The 7,340-nt window shown below is 41.3% G+C and overlaps 1 long non-coding RNA gene across 1 annotated transcript; it reads left to right on the plus strand.

The window, feature by feature from the left end:
* The first annotated feature begins 166 nt into the window (after positions 1-166).
* Positions 167-2,654, plus strand: LOC148185031 (uncharacterized). Its single transcript, XR_015773046.1, has 2 exons — positions 167-251; positions 479-2,654. It is a non-coding gene; the product is annotated as an uncharacterized LOC148185031 (long non-coding RNA).
* The last annotated feature ends 4,686 nt before the right edge of the window (positions 2,655-7,340 follow it).

Raw genomic sequence — 7,340 nt, forward strand, 5'->3', positions numbered from 1 at the left:
CCGCGATCGGCCGCGGAGCCGTGGCGGGCCCGGCGAAGAGCGCCCCCAGCAGGCGGGCGGGCGGCGCCGGGCGGTCCGGCGTGCCTGCAGGCGGGGCGGGGGTGCCGGGCCGCCCTCCTTCCGCGCTGCAGCTCTCCTTCCGCGCATCGCGCACCTGCGGGCGCCGCGCCGCGCTGCGCTGCGCGGGCGGTGCGGGGCGCCGTGACCTTGGGAGGTGCCGGCGGCCGGGCCGAGCAGCGCGCCGGGAGCCGGTGCGGTGCGGGCGGCGGGCGCGAGAGCGCGGTGTGGGGGAGCGCGCGGGCGGCCGCGTGCCCCTGTGTGTGGGGCTGTGTGTGCGTACGTGCGGGTGCGCGGCGCGGCGCGGCAGGGCGGGCGGGTGCTGCTCCCTGCCGGGAGCGCAGGGAAAGGAGGGAGGAGGGCAGCCCGGCGGGGCAAGTTCAGCCGTGCCGGAGGGTCCTGCAGGAAGGGTTTGTCACAGGTTTTGGACGCGGAGATCGGCGGAGTTGTGGAGAGGAGCTGTGATGGGGCTTCAGAAGAACGGGGACGTCACCGCTTATTACTCCGTAGTGCGTTTTTCCTGCTCGCCTCCGGAGAAGCTGCAGGTCGAGCTGCGCTTACGTGTAATTTTTACCATTGAGGCATTACACACTTAACTCTGAGTGCGGCTGAGCTGCCGCTCTCGAGGCTGGATTAGCGAGAACAAAACTGTGCAATACATATTTTAGATGTTTTCATATTGCGCAACGCTCCCGTGTTCTGTGGCAGGACAGGAGGGATCGGACCTTGGCAGCCCTTCAGCGGCGGCTCCGTTCCGTGTCGTGCCGGCTTCCCTCGGCCCGGCGCTGTGGTGGGGCGGGCTGACCCCGAGGGGCAGCTCCTACCCGAGCGCGCTTGCAGATGGTCCTGTTTGAAGGCTTGTCTGTGCGTGTCTTGCTCTGAGCAGTTTTCGGTATGGAAATGGCATTGTAACTTTAACCCCGTTTTCTTCTTAAGATGGTTCGTTCAAATCTGGTTTTAATATTGTTCTGTTGTGATTTAACCACAGGGGTCTAGGTTCTGTTTTCGGCGAGGTCATTGTAAATCTAGAATAATAGAACACCAGAATGACTTCATCATTTACATTCAGCATTGTAAAATCTGCCTCTTTTGTTTGTATTTGTAAGAGGAGGGAGAAAAGTCTATTTGTGTAATGAGTACTATTGGTGACAGCAAACGTAACCAGCTGGAAATTGCTTAGAAAACTTACAGGCGTTTCTCAGACCCTTTCAAATATAAACAGAAAATATTTAAAGCTTATTAGTGATTAACACAGTGTGTGTCCTCACATTTGCATGCTTCAATATGGTTTAGCAACCACAAAATGGAACTGTGATGGGAAAACTGTATACACAGAAGTTATTTAGAAATGGCTGTGGCGTGTGATGTAGAACAACAAATGGAAACGCATGTTACACATTTATTAGTCATTCCTTGTTTGCTCATTATAGATACTTTGAATCAATCACTTCAAAATATGCCAGTCGTGCTATCCAGTATATCAACAGTAAATGTAGAGATACACAAATCCATATAGGTGAGAACCCTTGAAGAACAAAGCAAAAAAACCTCCCTTTATGTTGTGAGAAGGAATAAGATTTTGGTACCTTTCAGAAGGTTTCCTTCCATTCAATTTTACTATTGAAAAAATCCATTCAGCCTGAGTCTTCTCTACTCTCACAAGTCAAGTTTCCACTGACATCAACAGGAGTACTGTATAAAGGACAAGTGCAGGATTAAACATGACACAATGTTTGGCATGGTAGACTTCCTGAAAGATCTTATGGTTCTTACCAGGGAAATAAAGTCAGTCACCAGCATCACCAAGGGACTGGGATTTTTAATTACTTTAATCTTCATTTTCTTATCAGTAGATATGTGGTGCATGCTAAGCGCACAGACATACATCCACAAATAGAAAGTCCAGTGCTCTTAAAATCAAATACATATTTTCCTTGATTGTTCAGCAGTACTTGCAGGCTTGAGCCCATGCCAAGGGTCTAATGAGAGCCTTGCATTGACTTGGGCCTTTTGATTCCAGCCTTTTTCTTTTCTGTCTCTCATCTGCATCAGACTCGTAATCTGTGACAGTGGTTTTATGGCAGAATGCAGTGCCTCAGGTATAGCCATAAGCTAGCCCTGAGAGGAAGGCGGATACTAGAAATGGTACAATCTACCTACGTAACACTGTACATGGGTGAAGCTGCAAGGCATGTTAGCAGCAATAAAAGGACACATCAACTCAGTGCCTGCAGAAGTTCAGGCCTCTCACACAAATCCTATCTGTGCTCCATAAGGCTGCTCCTCTCTGCCAGTTGTGATGAAGTCAGTAGAATGATGCACAGCAGTGAGGCCTACTTGCATGTACAGAATGTGTAGGAGCAGCTCCTAAAGCACATATTCACAAATCCTGTTGCAACAGAGGCATTATAAATACATTTCAAGCAATACAAATACAGGGAACAGATTAGATAATTATTGTAGCCATTTGATTACTTATTATTAACATTTTGGGTAGAAAAGGTGCCAGTGTAATCTTGTTTCCCTTTTCTGTTGCTACCAGTACCACATACTATGAAGGTTTATAGAAACTAATAAAACCAGATGCTATTCTTCAACTCGCCTCAATTTTTTAGAGTCAGATCACATCTGAATGTGGTAAACAAACTGCTGTTTCCTGATTTGATGGTACTTTGGAATCAAATACAAATAGGAGGAGCATCAATAACTTCAGTAAGTGCAAACTCTTCACTCAGATACCTCCATGTTTATGGTACTCATTTTTGGGCAAAGGACAGTACAAAGCCTATACATCACTTAGACCCCACTTGAATTCTGTTTTGAAGTTTTACATGTCACAGAACAGTTGACTTTGTGCATAGGAAGGACACATCCTGTTTGTGTTTGTTTACGGAATCTCCTTAAATGTATTTTTACTGTGATTATTACTATTTGTGAAGCACAGGAAATGGCAGTACAGATGGAAAATGGCATAGATTCTTCTGTATCAAAAGTCTTTTTTTCCTTAGTAAATTACTAACTTCTAGTAGTATTCTGGCTACAGCAGTGATGACATCTCACACAGGCTTTAACCTACCAGACATTTTCAGCAGAAGTGCATTCAATGATTATGTTGTAAATCTACCTTTTAATCTTTATGGTAGATTTTAAAATCTGAAAATCTATTTGAAATCTTTTTTTAACATTAACAGTCATTTTACTGTTCAGTGCTGAGCAAGATGCAGAAGAACCTTGGAGTGTTCTGATTCATTCTAGCAATTCTGTGAAAGTTAAATGCAGTTAAGAAAATTAAAGTAATTTTTGGTCCTTGGGTTAGAGTCCTTTCTTGTATTACAAAAACGATGGTTTACTACTGATTTCTAATGAGAGACTAATGCAAGTACTAGCAGGCCAAGCTTTGTGACATGTCAGTGCAGTGGAAAAAGTCTGCCTGTCTTGCTGAGTTCTAACTTGCTGATACAAGCCACTTTAATGCATTTTGAAATATACATATACACTTTGAAAGATACCATATTTAAGTAATCTCTGCTGTTAAAATGAACAAGCTTGACTACATGAAAAAACTTTAGTTCCCAGACAAAAGCTATTTGTTACTATTCAGTGAAATTACATCTGTATGATAAAGCTCTGTGCAGTGTAAAATTAATGTCAATAAGGACATTTTAGTTAAGTGCTGCATCTTGAGGGAAATCTCAGTATGTACCTACTCATACCAGGCTAATGAATCGGTTCACTAGCTTCCATGATGTTTTGAACTCTCTCACAACCTGGCCTTTAGGTGTCTGGTCATTACGGTTTCAGGTGCTATTTCCTTGTTCATGTGACAGTGTGCCTTCTTCCTCACACACAGCTGTGTCTGTGGTCATCATCCTGACTTTTCACTATGTAACTTCCTGAAAATACACTCCCTAAAGTTTTGAAAACCTCTGCTTCCTGCAGTTGGCATTGCACCATGTGGTAAACTTACATCAACTCCCACTGGAAGTCTATTACCAGGATGCACATGAGCATATTGCAGGGCAACAGAAGCAGCAGCTCAGCAGTCTGACACAGTACAGCATTGCACATGCAAAGGATTTAAAACTGGTTTATAAAATAAAGCCATCAGCTTCCAGCTGGTCACGGGGAAGTCACTTACTCTTCCTCTGTAAGAGGTGTGAGCACTATTTGGAAGACAGAAGAGATGATGTTAACCCTAGAGTGCTTGACCACCAAGATCAAGCAAGTTATAGATTCCTCTTCTAAAAAGTTACTTGCAACCAAAAGGTTCTTGCTTCTGAGATGCTCAGTAAATTTGGGAACCAAAGTTACATTTGGCTAGAAGATAAAAGATCTTTATTGTCCTGGTACACTGATGAAAATTAAGGCTTTCCTCTGCTGTAGTCACAAATAGTTGATGTAGCACATACACATATTTGGAATCACGAAATATTACAGCTTTAGGAACACTAAAATGAGAGCAGCATGAGTGAGAAGGGCATTCTCAAAAGACAGAACAGAGTTCCAAAGTAAACTTGTATTTTTCCAAAAACAAAAGAAAAGGTAGGAAATCAATTTATAAAATTGAACTAAAGAAGAGAGAAATGGAAACAAAAAGGAGTACCTAATTATACATGTGTCGTGGTAGTTATACATGTGTCTATCACAACATGCTAAGAGATAGCTATGGGAAAAGGATTGAACCTTACCTCTTAAGTACAGCTGAAAGAAATAACAGAAAATAGATTTTAAGAAAATTTAGTGTTTACCTTGGTGTCAACTATTAACATACAAATGTTCATATACATAAATAATTGTATGTACCTGAGTAATTCTGTGAGGTTCTCCAATGAGTTATTAAGGTCATCTGTCTTGCTAAATGTAGATCAATTAAATAACCTGAACTTAAAAATCCAACCAAAATCAAATAGCCATATCACCTTCACCTTCATTGCAGATAAAAATGTACAATTTAGGAAGAAATGAGATTTGATCTTCTGTGACAACTTCTTAATTTCAAATTAAAAAAAATAAACAAAAATACACATCACACTGTGATGTATTCTATTTTTGTAACTAGAGACCATGCCATACTCTGCTTTTGTTTGCTGAATGTGTAAAGTGAAGTCACTGAAAATAGTATTCAACCAGATACCCCTGTAATGGGCATTGTAAGATTTATTTAACATGAGATCCTCTTTGAGCACAGGAATGCTGCTTCTCAGGGTATGAGGGAATGGTGACAAGCTCCTCTTTTACCCTTTGAATGAACTCTCTACTCCAGCTACAGACAGTGTCATGAAAATGCTCAGGGATTGAAAAAAACAGTGCTAAGCACACGGAAGAACTATGAGCTCTGTGCAAAGCAGTGACCAAGGAGAGCTTCCACAGGAGCTCTCAGTTGCCCCCAGGATGGGAGTTAGATGGTGGCTGAACACCAATGACTGCACTGTGTAAAGCTGCCAAGAAGAATGTCACAAGAGAATAAATATTGATTTTTTTTTATTTTTTTTTTTTTTAGTTTCTCTTACTAAAGTTTCACATTCAAAAGAGCAGGAAATAGCAGAGAAAACCCTCTTAGTAACAAAAGGCATTCACCTAGCTTTGCCCAAAAGCCTTTCACCTGAATCTGTGCCTTTTGCCATCAATGGGTGTAAAGAAGAAGGATGGATACAAACCCTAACCTTTCATCCAACGCCTATACCTGAGGCCTCTGGTTCTAATGAAATACTGCAGATTGAACTGGACAATCCTAGCAGCTGTGTGCGTCTGTCACTGAATTGGAGGTAACTTAAAAGCAGCAATGAAACCTGCCAAGGTTTGCAAATTGTAAATCGATGAAATAGTCACATAATGCATACCTCTTTTTGGTTCCTGTAGTTGAGTTTTATTTTGACAAAGTATCTGATGGTTTGTTTACATTTCTGTCTAGGAGAAACCTACAGTATGATTTCTCAGATATGAGAAATCTCTTTTGCTATATATTTCTACATCAAGCTGCCACTAAATTGAAGGTTCTACATTCCCTGTGAAATTCTGTGATATGCTGAGATACTGGGCAAAGGACCTTCAGATTTTCTGTGATTAAGTATAATTCTGAATTGTAACAAGCTTGTGTCTCAGAACTAATGTTTCTTTCTCTACACTATTAACTGCTCACTCATTCTTTTCTGGGTAAAAAATTAACATTATTGTCTTACTTGTGTCAGCATTAGATGCCTTACTCAGTGATAAGGAAACAACCTTGTGACTTCCAACAGAATGCTTTGGAACTTTTGCTATTCTTATATGCATATACTGACTTTTAGACTTTAAAGGTTACAGAAACCAACAGGAAGTTGGAAGTAGTACACTTTGTAGGCTGGTTTCGTTTACATTTCTTCTCATCCCCTTTATCTTCCTTTCTCCTATTGCAGTGACATACTAGAAATGCACACATAAGCACAAAGACACAATTTTTCCAATTTTTTCATTATTCCAGTGCTAGACTTTTAAAACTTTGTTTTAGGGAGGAGAGAGCTATACTGCATTCAGCAGTGATGAACAGTAACTTCATTCATGAAAAATGAAAATATACACACCTGCTTTATTTTTAGTTGTTTTTTGTTTTTTTGTAAGATACTTCTGTATCTGGCAATGGAAAATTTGGTATTTGAAAATCTGGCACTAAAATTGTTGTTTATTTAAAAGTAAATTCTGTTCACAGAAATTGGAAGAGGAAAGCTCATTACGGGTACTATGTATGGTTAAGGCTTTGTATTTACTCAGCCAAGGTTTAAGCCCAAATTGGTGGGCTTAAACAGCTTAGTACAACAGCTGCTATCCATCTCACAAAGTTCAAATCAGTTCATCATGCCAGTTTTCACTGGCATATGCAATCAAAGCAAAATGTAAAGCCAGCCTTGTGGCTAAACTGTTTCCAGCACTGAAGAAATAAAGAAATGGTTCTTTCACGGTAGTTTTCTTAATGTTGACCCATGGAATTGCTGATAGCTTCCTCACTCCTTTACACAAGGTACTGAGATAATTATTTCAAATATGTTATGTTGCAAACAGTTTAAACTGGGGATAATACTTCATCTCCTAGTCATGTCAGAGCTGACCCCAGAATGTCCTCTGCAGATTAAGGCCTGAGGTAGTGTGAAAAGGAAAAGCAGTAGAGAGCTGGCTGAACCTGTTTTTAGTCAGAAAGTCATTGAAAAATTCAGCCCCTGTCAGTGGATAACACCACTGGTTATCCCAGCCACGTTTAATGCTTTGTGTTGGAATGGATATTGTCTGGTCTCCACTCTCTTCCTTTCTAT

Source organism: Pseudopodoces humilis, chromosome 1, assembly GCF_049639895.1.
Source record: "Pseudopodoces humilis isolate 2021_Gansu_Grassland_sample_001 chromosome 1, ASM4963989v1, whole genome shotgun sequence".
Lineage (NCBI taxonomy): Eukaryota > Metazoa > Chordata > Aves > Passeriformes > Paridae > Pseudopodoces > Pseudopodoces humilis.